Source organism: Mirounga leonina, unplaced genomic scaffold (assembly GCF_011800145.1).
Source record: "Mirounga leonina isolate KUSES-001 unplaced genomic scaffold, KU_Mleo_1.0 Mir_442, whole genome shotgun sequence".
NCBI classification, from domain to species: domain Eukaryota; kingdom Metazoa; phylum Chordata; class Mammalia; order Carnivora; family Phocidae; genus Mirounga; species Mirounga leonina.
Genome location: NW_023270754.1, coordinates 1 through 12,982, shown reverse-complemented (window position 1 = coordinate 12,982; position 12,982 = coordinate 1). Strand labels below are relative to the sequence as shown.

Sequence of the window (12,982 nt, the reverse complement as noted above, 5' to 3'; positions counted from 1 at the left end):
ACTGGGCAGTACTAGATTTTAGGCATACATAGCAGAATGGATGGATCTTAAAAACATAGTACTAGTGAAAGTACTTAGTACTTAGCAAGAGAAGTGGGAACACATAAGGTGTACTAAGACTTTCTAAGTCTCTAAAAGAGAAAAGTGCTGCCAATTATACTGTGAGACTCCATCTATTGCAAGATGCATCCCAATTTTGGGGATGTTAAAATACCAGAAGGCTATGCCTTAGAGAATCAACAAAATAGGATAGCACATAACACCACTAGTGTAAATTAAAAGGCATGCACAACAGTACGTATTTTTGCAAGAACATAAACAAATTAAAGATACGCATAAAATATTTAAACCGTTTCCTTGGGGTGGGAACAAAAAGAGAGTGGGGGGTGCTATGGAGAATAGAAAAATACACACACACAAATCAACAAAAGAGAAGCCTTGAAGAGGGAAAACTTCACCTACATCACCAGGGTACATCCGTGGACCTCAGGCGTCTTTCTGATAAACACGCTTAGTGTACCTTTGGTCCTTTTCACCCACACATGTTTATTGTTGTCGTTTACTTGGGAATAAATGATGCTAGGGACAATTCTGCTTGCATGCTGGGGCTCCTTAAGTCCGAGAAGAGATGCTTCTGGGCTTTCACCATTCAGTTCCTGGGAAAGAGGACCCCTACTGCCATAGTTGCCCGGAGCGAGGAGGTGCTGGACAAACCCCGTGATATCTGGCCAGTGACATGTTGTAAACCCCAGTGGGGTGGAGATTATCAAAAGGAAGAAGAGTCAGGGGACAGAGGGTAGCTGTACTTGGGATGAGCATAGCATACCATGCAAACTGGTCAGATCACTAAATTATACACATGAAACAAATGTAACACTGTGTGTCAACTGTACTTAAAAGAAAAGGAGAGGAGAGAAAAGGAAAGGAAAGAAAAGGTGAGAAGAAAAGAAAAAGGTAGAGTCAGAACAGCCATTGAAGAAAACATTTTTCTTGAATTTTTTCTCAGAGTAGCCCAAATAAGGAAAGGGTCTGTCTATTCCATGGGTTTCAAGGAAAGGATTTCCCCAGCCATATTTAAACAAATAAATCAGGAGCTTAGTTTTCACATCTTGGTTAATTAAGAACTGAAGAACCTCCTATCCATTTGATTTGATAACTACTTCCCCTTGATAACAAAGTACATTCCTTTTGTGTCTTTCAGAAATTAAAACCTTTATTTGTGCAGTCTAAAATGAACTTGATAACAGGTTCTACATCTTCTGGAAGTGATCAAACACCTTTGGTAGGTAGATTTTTTTTCTATTAAACATTTAATTGGTTGCTATTCTTCAACCTCAGTAATGAAACTTTTTGCTTTACCTGCAGATGGACAAGGACATGGATGTAGTCAGTGATCAGATATTTTTCTCCCCTTTATCAAAAGGTAAGAATCTTTATTGTTGGAAAAAATGGTTCACACACAGAATGGGTACTTAGTCTAGATTGACATCTCCTTCTTTTTGTTATCCTGAGGCATTTAGAATTCTGGATGAATGCATGGGGTTTTTTCAGCCAGTTTATAAAACTAATACATAGGTATGCTGAATCAAAGAATGCTAATATGCATTTCTGAATATTGGTCGCTGCTAATTGAAAGACTAGACTGTTTTAGCAGAGAGAAACCTTTCTTCTGGGCTTCCATGCAACAGAGAAGCTTTTTCTGCGACACCGTAATGTATTAGGAGAAGAGACTCTCATGATTTATCATCAAAATCTAGATGGTTGAATTTGGAACCTGGGGTTGGCCTGACATTTAAATGAGAGAGTTTAATTAACAGCAACGTTCCATACCCCAAAAGATTCAGTGGAGCATTTTGCATCCAGAATTGATTTTCCACAGCCAAGCAAAACATTTTTCAAAGGTCCATTTGAAGTAGTACAAATGAAACTTGATGGCCACCTGAAATGCAGGGCAGCCCCAGTGGAAACAAGCATCACTCCCTTTCCTCAGCACTGAAAATGCAAAAGATAGTTATTTCTACCCTGTCTACTGAAAATCCTCCTACAGTTCGTTAGTCCCTCCTTTCCTTTACTAAATAAAATCAAATGTAAATGCTTTTCCATGATCGAGAATCTTGTAGTCCGCCACAAAGCGCTATCACTCTGAATGTTAACCTGCATCGCAGAGAGGATGTATGTGACAGTGGTCGCACCCAGTACCTCTGGGCGAAACCTTGAAATTTCTTTTACTAAATCTCTGATACAACTTGGACATGCCATGTTCTTCCCTATGAAGACAGTGTGGGGGAAATAATCCAGGGAACAACAGTTTCTGGTTAAGTGGATTCCAGTTAATCCAAAATTTACTAGAAATAAATTTTATTTATTTTTAAATTTATATTTAATTTAAATATTATAAAAATAATATTTTTAATGAATAGAAATGAATATGTGAATTACACATTTGCTAATTCAGGGAGTAAGTGAATCTCATTAGCACACAGGTTATGGCTACTGGATGGGATACACACTAGACATTCAAAGGACCAAATCATCTTCATGAAACAAGTCACCCCAAGTTTCTTAGATACTTCACATGCTTGAGAGCCCCCTTCAGGCCCCTAGGAAATAGTTTAATTCATTATTAGTATTTTCAAGCACTAATTCACAAATACATTATTAAAGAGGCATTTAGCCACATGGTTAGTATGTACCTGATTTATAGACAAATATTTATTATTTTCTATAGCACGGGGGATTACTGTAACCTATCTGGTGATGGACCCCGAATCGAACTCTTTAAAGTCACCGTTGTATTGAGTTCCATTTTTTAGAATATGTAAATAGAATATTAATATTTTAAGTCCTTACTGAATATTTAGCCTCCCTGTTAACAGAATCCTCAGTGTTGCATCAAAGAACCTAAGAGGTTCCTGAGTTGTTCTTTCACACTACAAGATTCTTCTAAAACTTATGTATAGCTAACATTTAGTGGATGTAGGTGCTACTCTAAATGCCTTTCACCTTTTAGCTTTAATCCTCACAAAACCGTAGGTGGTTGGCGCTCTTGCTTTCCCCCCAGTCTACGGAGGAGACAGTTGGATACAGAGAGGGTTAGTAGGCTACCAGAGTTATACCATGAACAGGAGACACAGCTGGATTCAAGCCCAGACGCTGTGGCCCCAGAGCCCTGGCTTGTCACCACTCGATTATATTGACTTGCCCCAAGTCTCATGCATGACATGTCGCCCCATTCTTAACCACAAGGGGAAAATATGGGATGTAGCAGAGAGGCCATGGAGGCCCACAGACTTCAGTTCCCATCCCAGCTCCAACCACTTACTTACTGGCATCATCTCAAATTCCTCTGCTGTGGAAAATGGGGATGGTGACCCCACCTCATAGCTTTGTGATGAGGATTACGTGAGATATATGTTATGTGCCTAGCTAACCCCTATTTCCTCCTGAGCTGTTGATCATATTTTCCCCAAGTCCCCCCGATAAAGCCTGCAAACCTACCTTTTAGCCCACCGCACAAGGATCATAATGTCCTCAGCATTACGCTGGTCTAGTGATTTCAAAGAACCAGTCTCTCCTCTGGTTCTTCAGTAATTATTTTTCTACCAACATAAGTAGAAGAAAAGAATTGATCATCAGTATCAAAATATGCAGTAGGTATTTTGAAAACAGTGAAATAAAAATAAAATATGGTTTTAAAACAATGTTATATGAGGTGATACATCTTTTCTAAACAGATTGAAAATGACTTTTTGTTATGTTGCAAGTTTTAATCCAAACAATTCTAAAGAGAACAACAGGGAGTCACTCATGCAATGTAGAAAAAGAGATAAATAGCTAAAAAGAGAGAGAGACAGAGAGATATATCCTTGTTAATACAAGGGAATAAAAAACGAGGTATGATACTATCTGCAAAATTTCAAAGCAGTTTTTACGCAGTAGTAATGATCCCAAGAGAGCCCAAGTAACATTATTAATCTGTTTGCTGCTTAACTGTGATAAAATTTGGGATCTGAGCTGCCCATTGTGTGCAGTGCACTGGGGCAGATCGAATGTACTCAAGAAGACCTTTCTCACAGTCCAGTAATTAGGTGCTATTGACATTGTAATCTCTGGCAATGTTCTTAATGAGCCCCAAAGACACGAATCTCATAGATAAAACCTCAAAGTAACACTGACCCTTTAAGTAGCTTGTCAGTAAGAGAAAGCTCAAACATAAATATCTGAAGCACAGGAGAAACCCAAATTTAAACCTAGATTACATTGTTTTGTTCATTCTCTGAGACTCTGAGGGAAGAAACATCGAGCAGGTGATTTTAAAGGCTTTTAAAGAATAGTGGAACAATCGTAATATCTTTGAAATAAGTCAAAAACCATTCTTTTCACCCTTTGAAGCTCTGGACTTGAAAAGTATTTTTTTCTAAATGAGTTTCCCACCAACTTGTAAAGATAAATATTGAAAGTGGAGTTCAGTGGCCCCTATTTTTAACACAAAGATAATTTTAAAACTCACATAAGAAATTGGAACTTAAATAAAAGATAAAAAGCGAAAGAAATTTCAGGCATAGTGTTAACATCATTTTGTATATCATTTCTAGATTTTAACTGTAATTAATATAATTTAGTGAGGTTTTCAAATTCATATTCAAATGCATATTTTATATTACTATATATACTACATATTTGCATAAACTATAACATCATTTAACATGTAATTGATGGCTATTAAAAATGTTAGAAGAAATAATTAATCCATAAATATGAGTTAAGTACCAGGACTAAGCTGATTTACTAAACATAATATATTAAGGGGTCTGTAAGTGTTAACGATATCACTGCCATCAACTTCTCTACTATTTCCCTATTATCACCAATTACCTACTATTCATACAGTGTATGTCTATGTTATTATACGTCATCGTTGTCTTTGAGATTTGAGCTAATCTCAACTACCTATCCTTAGGAATTTTTCCTGCTCTTCATACCTATATTCTAGAGATATTTTGTCCTCAAGCAATGGGATTTAGGATATTAGATGGTAATGAAAGCCTGGAAGATTAGCAGTGTGTCTCTTAAAACATCTTTCCAAATACTATGAATTCTCAGTGACATAGAAAAGAGTCAAGATGACCAGTTGGGTTAGAGAATTAATCACAAAAATCAGAGGTTCTCTATCTAACTGAGGCTCTGTCCATCAGTCGGAGAGGGGATTGAAAAACGTGAAAAAGGAAAATGAAAGGTAATCTATCCTTTGAACACACAGTGTTAATCTTTGAAATAAGTAAGCAGGAATTTGAAATTCAATACTTTGAATTTGTAAGATTGTAAAAACTGAGCAGAAAAGAGGGTTAAGATATATACATATTTTATTTTATTTTTTATTTTTATTTTTTTAAAGGTTTTTTTTTTTTTTTTAAGATTTTATTTATTTATTTGACAGAGAGAGACACAGCGAGAGAGGGAACACAAGCAGGGGGAGTGGGAGAGGGAGAAGCAGGCTTCCCGCGGAGCAGGGAGCCCGATGTGGGGCTCGATCCCAGGACCCTGAGATCATGACCGGAGCTGAAGGCAGACGCTTAACGACTGAGCCACCCAGGCGCCCCAAGACATATACATATTTTAAAAAGTACTTTCTTAATTTGATGTCAGGACTGTCTTGTATTAATTTAGTCTAGTGATACTTTTAAGTATCTGTGGGCAATGTTTCATTTAATAAATGCCACTAAACACATTCCTAATTGTGCCCCCAAACTGGTACTGAGAGCTCTTCAAAGCATAAAGCATGAGACAAGAACACTTTCTGGTGCGCATTGTTATTCACATGTTGGACCACGAGAGGAGTCCAGCAGCCTCTCTGGATCTCCTGACCACTAATTGCATCCCAAACCTTAGCTGCCTGGTTGCTGCCCTGTTAATTAAAGGGTCTTATAAGTCATATAAGCCATTATGGTGATAACAAAATATCGAGAAAGGGTTTAATACATACTGCACAGACAGTACGTATTAATTTTTAAATTTAGGAATGGTTCTGTTACAGAAATCACAAAATGTTACAACATATTGGGTATAGATTCATGCAAATTTGTGGGCATATCACGTGCACCCCTACTGAGCTAGAAGTGACATCTTTGAGTGAGAAAGGTACCATATGAATATCACTTTCAACTGGAGGTACCCCAAGTTTGGAAACTGAGGGAATAAATTAAGATTAGAAAAGTGGGTATTTGCATCATTGTATAGAAATTTCAGCAGAGGGGCACCTGGGTGGCTCAGTCGGTTGAGCATCTGCCTTCCAATCGGAGGTTGATCCCAGCATCCTGGGATCAAGCCCCATATCAGGGAATCTGCTTCTCCCTCTCCCACAGCCCCTCCCCCTGGCTCGTGCTCTCTCTCTCAAATGAATAAATAAAATCTTTAAAAGAAAAAAAGAAATAGCAGTGGACTCCAGTCCTCAGCTAATTACTACGTTCCTCGCTATGTTCCTCGTTCCTCTTTAATGTAGGTTTCTCATCCTAAAAGAAACAAGCACATAGAAAAAAGTAGGTCGGGGCGCCTGGGTGACTCAGTTGGTTAAACGACTGCCTTCGGCTCAGGTCATGATCCTGGAGTCCCGGGATCGAGTCCCGCATCGGGCTCCCTGCTTGCTCAGCGGGGAGCCTGCTTCACCCTCTGACCCTCCCCCCTCTCATGCTCTCTCTCTCTATCTCATTCTCTCTCTCAAATAAATAAATAAAATCTTAAAAAAAAAAAAAAAACGTAGGTCATAGGGAGAAGCGTGTTTTCTGCTACTAATTTCCACACACTGTAAGCGAGAGGTGACAAAAAAATGATAAAATGATTTTATTATTTGTGTTTTCCTATCAGTAAGAACGAATTGAGGAAAGCCTTAATTTCTTCATAGACATATTTAATGTAGGAACTATTTTAAGTTTTACTGTACAATATTTCAAATATTAGAAATATAGAAAACATAAGATTGTATTACACCTGGCTCTTTTAGATTTTGCCATGCTTGATTCATAAAAGAAAGAAAACCGTGAAGATTGAGTTGAAGCTCCCTTGGTAACTATTTCCCTCCCTCCCTCCCTCCCTCCCCAGATGTAACCACTGCCCTGATTTTGTATATTTTATATTTCTGCGCACACGCACGCACACACACACACAATGTCATTTGGCATGTTTTCAAGGATTATATAAATGATAGTGCAATGTATGGATTCTTTTTTCCTCATGAATGTTATGTTTTTAAAAATCTAATTACAGTACTTTGCTGTATCTTGAGTTCATTTATTTTACCTGTTGTGTAGTATATTCCATTGTATGATATTCTACAATATATTCATTCTCCCGCTGATGGAAATTTAGAAGGTTTTCAATTTGTTGCCATTGTAAACACCACTGCTATAAACATCCCTGTACATTTTCATAGTCATAAGGGGGAGAATTTCTCTACAGTAAATTCCTAGAAATGGAATTGCTGAGTTGAAGAGTATATACATCTTTAACTTTACTAGATGCTCTCAAATTGTGCTACTAAGTGGTTATGCTAATTTAGATTCATACAAGTAGTATGAATATGTTCCATAGTCTTACTAACACTTGAGGTTTTAATTTTTGCTGATCTAATGGGTGTGAAATTATCTCCCATTTTTTAATTTGAAATTCCCCGATAACCAGTGAGAATAAATTTTTTTATTGACCATTTTGGCTTCCTCTTCTGTGAATTGCTTGTTTTTAGTAGTTGAACATTTTTATATTATTTGATTGTTTTTCCTTTTTTGATTGATTAGTAGGAGTCTTTATAAATTCAGAATATTAGCCCTTTGTCAGTTACATGTTTCACAAATACCTTGTCACTGTTTGTAGTGTGTCTTTCAACTTTGCCTTTGATGTCTTTTTGTCAAACCAAAGTTTTTTTAGTTTTACTTAGTTTTATTTTTCCACCTTTTAATTTATGAATTGTTCTTTATTATCTATTTTAGAAAATTTTTCTTATTCTAAATTTATAAAACTAATCCTACATTGTCTTCTAAAAATACTGCCAATTTGATTTTCACACTTAGGTGCTTTAAAGCAGCAGAATTTATTTTTGTAGATGGAATGATTTTGGAGCCCAGCTTTTTTGTTCCAACAGAATAACAGATTACCTTATCACCATTATCCGCCTCCCCAAACCCGTGATTTGTAATGCTGCATCTGGCATTAGCCAAGCTTCCCTGCAAGTATGGACTTTTTCTAGGCTCTCCATTCTGTGCCATTGACTTATTTTCCTTTCTGTTCTAATACCAGAGTTGTGAAAACGTTGGCTTTAAAATAAAACTTGATATCTGGCTCAGCAATTTCCTCCGTCTTGTTCTTCAAAATTGTCCCAGCCTTTCTTGGTTCCTATGAATTTTAGGTTTACCATTTCAAGATCCATGAAAAAAACTCTTGGTAGTTTGATTTCTTTGATGAATTCTATGTTTATCATTGTTGAGTATTGGATTCTGTATTTTCATCTTGTTTCCAACAAACTTGTTGAACTCTACTGATCCTAATAGCTCGTCTGAATGTCTCAACACTTAGATAATCACATTATCTATAATTTTTAAAACTTCTGTCTTCCAATCTATATAGCACTTATTTTTTCTTTTCTTATTGCACTGGCTAGGATTGTCACTATGATATTGAATAGAGCAGTCAGTGGTACCCTTCTCTTGTTTGTCTCTTAATAGGACACATTCTGAAGTGTCACTATTGCAGTACCATTAACTATATTCTCTAGGCTGTACTTTTTACCCCTGTGACTTATTCTTTCCATAACTGGAAGCCTGGACCTCCCATTCCCCTTTACCTATTTTGCCCGTTTCCCCAACTCCCTCCCCTCTGGCAACCATCAGTTTGTTCTCTGTATTTATAGGTCTGATTCTGCTTTTTGTTTGTTTATTCCTTTATTTTGGTTTTCAGATTCCACATGTAAGTGAAATCATATTATTTGTCTTTCTCTATCTGCCTTATTTCATTTAGCAAAATGCCTTCTAGGTCCATCCATGTTGTCACAAATGGCAAGATCTCATTCTTTTTTATGACTGAGTGACATTCCATTATATATATATATCCATTCACCTATCAATGGACACTTGGGTTGCTTCCATATCTTGGGTATTATAAATAATGCTGCAATAAACAGGGGTGCATATATCTTTTTGAATTAGTGTTTTCATTTTCTTTAGTAAATACCCAGTAGTGGAATTACTAGATCATATGGTAGTTCTACTTTTATTATTTTGAGGAACCAACAATTTCCCTCAACTGTGCACAAGGTTCCTTTTTCTACACATCCTCACCAATACTTGTTATTTCTAGTCATTTTGATTTTAGCCATATTGACATGTGTGAGATGATATCTCATTGTAGTTTTGATTTGCCTTTCCCTGAAGATTAGTGATGTTGAACATATTTTCACGTATCAGTTGGCTATCTGTATGTCTTCTTTGAAAAAAATGTGTATTCTGTTCCTCAGCCCATTTTTAATCAGATTTTTTTTTTTTAGTGTTGAATTATATAAATTCTTTATGTATTTTGGATATTAACCCCTTATTGGATATATCATTTGCTAATATCTTCTCCCACTCAATAGGTTGCCTTTGTTTTCTTTGATAGTTTGCTGGGCAAAAGCTTTTATTTTTGGTGTAGTCCCAGTAGGTTTTTTTTGCTCTTGTTTCCCTTGCCTTAGGAGACATATCTAGAAAAATGTTGCTATGGTCGATGTCAAAAAATTTATAAGCTGTATTTCTTTTGTTTTAGTGTATATATTTATGTATATGTGTATGTTTTTGTATATGTATGTTAAAAATTATTATTACTGCAATACTTTGTTTAGTGAAGCCCTATTGATGGTAAATTCTGTTTTCCTTAATTTTCACCTCACTCTTGATGGTAATTGAGTGAGATATGAAATTCTAAGTTGACATTATTTTTCCTTCACATTTTGTTATTTATACCATTGCCTTTGAGTCTCTGCTCAGGATTATGTGAAGTCTGTTGTCAATCTGTCAATCATTTGTGATCATTTTATGTTTTCTTTCTTATAGCTTGCATTTATTTATTTATTTATTTATTTATTTATTTATTTATTTAAGATTTTATTTATTTATTTGAAAGAAAGAGAGCACAAGCAGGGGGAGCAGCAGACAGAGGGAGAAGCAGGCTCCCCACTGAGCAGGGAGCCTGATGCAGGACTCCATCCCCGGACTCTGGGATCATGACCTGAGCTGAAGACTGACGCTTAGCCAACTGAGCCACCCAGGCACTCTTATTTATTTATTTTTAAATATTTATTCGTTTATTTTAGAGAGACAGAGAGTGGGAGGGAGGGGCAGAGGGAGAAGGAAAGAAACTGAAGCAGACTCTGGGCTGACTGCAGAGCCTGACATGGGGCTCAATCTCAAGACCCTGAGATCATGACCTGAGCTGAAATCAAGAGTCAGATGCTTTGGGGTGCCTGGGTGGCTCAGTCGTTAAGCGTCTGCCTTCGGCTCAGGTCATGATCCTGGGGCCCTGGATGGAGCCCCGCATTAGGCTCCCTGCTCAGTGGGGAACCTGCTTCTCTCTCTCCCACTCCCCCTGCTTGTGTTCCCTCTCTTGCTGTGTCTCTCTTTTTCAAAGAAAAAAATAAAATCTTAAAAAAAAAAAGCCGCTTAACTGTGCCACCCAGGTGCCCCTCTTTATAGCAGCTTTTAAAGTTTATTTTTATTAGAATATACTCAATGGTATATTTATATTTACCAGTATTCAGAGTACAATCTGGATCTGATTATTTGAAACTTTCTTTACATCTAGAAATTTCTCAGCTACTATCTTTTCAAATATTGTTTATACAACCTTCTCTACATTATTTTCTTTGAAAGCACCTATCTCATCTCTATAGATCTAATCTAAATTTTCTAATTTTTATGTTTATTTCTCTATTGTGCATATGGGTGGATTCCTCAATACTACCTTATAATTCACTAATTTTCTCTTCAGCTGTGCCCAATGTTTAAGTGTCTCATTTTAGTGACTTTATAAATTGATTCTTTTTCACAGCCACTAGTTCTTATTTTATTCTGGCCTGTTTTGTGTCATAATTTGTTTTTTTAAAGGATATTATCAATTATTTCTTTGGCACATACACATATTTCAAAGTTTTTGTCAGACTATTTTATCAATTAAAATTTATCTGGAGTGAATTCATGTTCTCATAACTCATCTTGCTGTTGTCTTTATAAGCACTCTATTTCTTTGTGTATTTTGGAACTTTTGCTTTTGGCTCATTTTCTTTCTTCCTTTCTTTCTCTCCCTCTCTCTTTCTTTCTCTCTCTCTCAAAAAAAATAAATAAAAATTAAAAAAAAAAATCCCCCCCCCCTTTTTCCCCCCCCCCCCCCCCCATCTCCCCTCTGGTAACCATCACTTTATTCTCTATAGTTAAGAGTCTGTTTCTAGGTTTGTCTCTTTTCTCCCCCTTTTGTTTCTTTGTTTTGGTTCTTAAATTCCACATATAAGGGGCACCTGGCTGGCTCAGTATGTAGAGCATGTGACTCTTGATCTTGAGTCATGAGTTTGGGCCCCACACTGGGTGGAGAGCTTACATTAAAAAAAAAAAAGTAAAGTAAAAAAAAAAAAATCTACATATGAGTGAGATCATATGGTATTTGTCCTTCTCTGACTTATTTCACTTAGCATTTTACTCTCTAGCTCCATCCATGTTGTTGCAGATGGCAAGATTTCATTCTTTTTATGGCTGAGTAATATTCCATTGTATATATACCACATCTTCTTTATCCTTTCATCAGTCAGTGGACACTTGGGCTGCTTCCACTGTTTAGCCATTGTAAATAATGCTGCAATAAACATAGGGGTGCATGTATCCCTTTGAATTAGTGTTTTTGTATTTTGGAGGTAAATACCCAGTAGTGCAATTACTGGACCAAAGGGTGGTTCTATTTTTAACTTTTGAGGAACTTCCATACTCTTTTCCAGAGTGGCTGCAGCAGTTTGCCTTCCCACCAACAGTGTAGGAGAGAGGGTTCCCCTTTCTCCACATCCTCACCAACATCTGTTGTTTCTTGTGTTGTTGATTTTAGCCATTCTGACAAGTGTGAGGTGATATCTCATTGCGGTTTTGATTTGCATTTCCCTGATGATCAGCGATGTTGAGCATCTTTTCATGTGTCTGTGGGCCATCTGTATGTCTTCTTTGGAGAAATGTCTGTTCATGTCTTCTGCCCATTTTCTAATTGGGTTATTTTTTGGATGCTGAGTTGTATAAGGTCTTTATATATTTTGGATACTAACCCTTTATCGGATATGTCATTTGCAAATATCTTCTCCCATTCCGGAGGTTGCCTTTTTGTTTTTTTGATTGTTTCCTTTGCTGGGCAGAGACTTTTTATTTTGATGTAGTCCCAATAGTTTATTTTTGCTTGTATTTCCTTTGTCTCAGGAGGCATATCTAGAAAAATGTTGCTATGGCCAACGTCACAGAAATTACTGCCTGTGTTCTCTTCTAGGATTTTTATGGTTTCAGGTCTCACATTTAGGTCCTTAATCCATTTTAAGTTTATTTTTGTGTATGGTGAAAGAAAGTGGTCCAGTTTCATTCTTTTGCATGTGGCTGTTCAGTTTTCCCAACACTATTTGTTGAAGAGTCTATCTTTTTCCCATTGAATTATTTTTTCCTGTTTAGTTGAAGATTAATTGATCATATACTTGTGGATTTATTTCTGGGTTCTCTGTTCTATTCCACTGATCTATGTGTCTATTTTTATGCCAATACCATACTGTTTTAATTACTACTGCTTTGTAATATAACTTGAAATCTGAACTTGTGATACCTCCAGTTTTATTTTCGAGGTCTTTTGTGGTTCCAAGTAAATTTTAGAATTGTTTGGGGATGCCTGGATGGCTCAGTTGGTTACTGCCTTCAGCTCAGGTCATGATCTCAGGGTCCTGGGATCGAGCCCC

The 12,982-nt window shown here is 36.7% G+C and overlaps 1 long non-coding RNA gene across 1 annotated transcript; it reads left to right on the top strand.

Annotated features, from left to right (window-relative positions):
• The first annotated feature begins 305 nt into the window (after window positions 1–305).
• LOC117998989 lies at window positions 306–1,407 on the top strand. Its single transcript, XR_004676180.1, has 2 exons — window positions 306–1,282; window positions 1,366–1,407. It is a non-coding gene; the product is annotated as an uncharacterized LOC117998989 (long non-coding RNA).
• Window positions 1,408–12,982: the final 11,575 nt, after the last annotated feature.